At 48.3% G+C, this 2500-nt stretch overlaps 1 long non-coding RNA gene across 3 annotated transcripts in view; it reads left to right on the top strand.

Moving 5' to 3' along the window:
• The window catches only part of LOC144579857 (uncharacterized), a 21666-nt gene extending 19764 nt beyond the window's left edge, over positions 1–1902 (top strand). For all 3 annotated transcript variants that reach the window (XR_013528315.1, XR_013528314.1, XR_013528313.1), the window contains exon 3: positions 1358–1902. This is a non-coding gene — a long non-coding RNA (uncharacterized LOC144579857). The remainder of the gene's footprint in view (positions 1–1357) is intronic.
• The last annotated feature ends 598 nt before the right edge of the window (positions 1903–2500 follow it).

Raw genomic sequence — 2500 nt, 5'->3', positions numbered from 1 at the left:
TTCACCTCTGTGTGTTACACTGATCCTTTCTTGGTTTCCTTCTTTTATGTACCTATGGATGGATTTCTTTAGAGGCAGGCGGGGGTCTCTCTCTGTCGCCCTTTTCTGTCTTCGATCTTATTTTCTGCACGCTGGTGTTTGTTTATATACAATACATTCACAGACTGTAAATAACATGCGGTATGATATATGCAAATAACCAGATAGGACGTAGGAAATGAAAGGAATAATTCTTCTACATCTATGTGTGTGCGAATATTTCATTTCATTCACTTTGGTACTTAATGACCACCTCCGTTCACACCGTCTTTGTTGTTTCTTATGGTTCCTTCACCCTTCCGTGTCCATGTCATTCTTACGTTTACGTTCGTTCATCTATTTAGTTTGAGGTCGGGTCTCAAGTATTTCTCTACATTCATTCATTCATTCATTTGGGGACAGCCTTGCTTGACTTTATCTGCCTGATTATGTAGAGGCTGGCTCGCATTTATTCATTCATTCATTTTATTATTTTTACTGCTATTTCTTTTTAAATAGAGACGGGGGGGGGGGTTTCACCACGTTGGCCAGGCTGGTCTCGATGTGCTGACCTCAGGCGATCCACACGCCTCAGCCTCCCAAAGCACTGGGGGATGACAGGCCTGAGACACCATGCCCGGCTATTTGTTTATTTATCTATCAATGGATTTATTTAGAGGCAGGCACTTTCGTATTTATTTATTTATTTCGGGGAACACTCACATTTCTTTCTTTCTTCCTTTCTTTGGATGCTGGCTCGCATTTCTTTCTTTCTCTCTCTCTCTCTCTCTCTCTCTCTCTCTCTCTCTCTCTCTCACACACACACACACACACACACACACACACACACACACACACGCAGTTTGGACCAAGCCGTCATCCCTCCTCAGGTCCCTCCCGTCCCCACTACCTGTGACCACGCCACCACAGGGGTTAACTATTGCATTGTTTTTAATGTATGTATGTGAGATGGGGTTTGAGGTTCCACCGTGACGCCCACCTGGTCCAGAACGCCTGCTCTCCAGAATTCAGCCTGCCTTGGCCTCTCACGGTGCTGTTATGGGCCTGAGTCACTGCACCTGACTCAATCTCTACTGGCCTGCCTGCCTGCCTGCCTGCCTGCCTGCCTGCCTGCCTACCTACCTATTGTCCGTTCGTCCGTGTCCGTCCGTCCGTCCGTGTCCGTCTGTCCGTCTGTCTGTCTGTTTGTCTTTCCCGTGTGTCTTGCCTATCACCTTCTTAGTAGGCATGTGGTCTCGCTTTGCGGTCCGCACTCTGGACACACATATTTCTTTTGAAACTTCGATGACGATGATGCTGCTGATGATCATTTATGCAGGTGGAGGTGGTGTCGAATGACAGATCGAGATGATCACAAACCTTTGCGCTCCAGCCGTTCTCCCACGTCGGCCTTTGAGACCGCTGCGATGACAGGCGTGAACGTGGAACGGGCCTGGTCGTATTTGTCTTGTGCGTTTCTTTCCAGTCCTTGTTTCCGGTCTGGACACACAGTCTATAATACGGGCGTTGCAAACTAAGACAATTTTCACACACATCTCACGATCCTACCTTTTCTTTCCAGTGCCACAAGCCACATCGAGGGTGGCGTGCCTGATCGCTCTCTGATAGTTGATTTATATAGTGCAGAAAGTGCTGACATTGGCCATGTGCACCTGTTTTTTTTTGTTTTGTTTTGTTTTTGGACGGAATCTCTCTCTCTCTCTCTCTCTCTCTCTCTCTCTCTCTCTCTCTCTCTCTCTCTGCTTTGTTGGGAAACTCTGTTCTTTAGGACGAATTTTCATACTCTGTGAAAATTTCCTCTTCAAACGAGCATCTCTTGAAACATGAAAATTATTTTAAAAATAAAGAGAAAGACAAAAGGCACACAGTGGAAATTTCTTTGGCTGCCTCCCAGGTTGTACCTTGGACCCAGTGGGAGGGAAGGAGGGAGGGAAGGAGGTAAGGAGGGAGGGAGGGAGCAGCAAGATTCAGTGGGTGGGTTAGATTTGCGGTTTTCGGTGCTAAATCCTCTCTGGAGGCCCAAAAGGCCCTCCGGGAGCCTCCTCCCCAGGGGAACCGCATTGCGGCTGCTTTCAAATTCGCCAGCGACCCGTTTCACCAGATGGCCTGGGTGGGCCGGTTGGGACCACACTGGACCACCCGGGTGTGTGCTGTTCTTGCTGGGTGTGGGGGTAAGTCAGTCTTGCTGACTTACAGGATAAACTGACAGCACTGGCATGAAAACTAAGATGCATTTCTAGGCGGCTCGGGCGTCAGAGTGTCACATACGATGCCCTTCGTTCAGTCAGCAGCCTGTCTTTAGCTTCCTCAGACGTCAGGACGACTTCCCATCAGAGCCTCTTTTTTTCCCTCGTTCCACGGCAGAGATGACACACATGAGAGGGAGAAAGAAAGAGCTCAATAGATGATGCTCGCCCTCATTTGTGGAATTATCAGTCACCTACAGACAGATGGGCGACTA

The sequence above is a fragment of the Callithrix jacchus genome, chromosome 17, assembly GCF_049354715.1.
Source record: "Callithrix jacchus isolate 240 chromosome 17, calJac240_pri, whole genome shotgun sequence".
In the NCBI taxonomy this organism is placed as follows: domain Eukaryota; kingdom Metazoa; phylum Chordata; class Mammalia; order Primates; family Cebidae; genus Callithrix; species Callithrix jacchus.
This window is presented reverse-complemented; position numbering and strand designations above follow the sequence as displayed.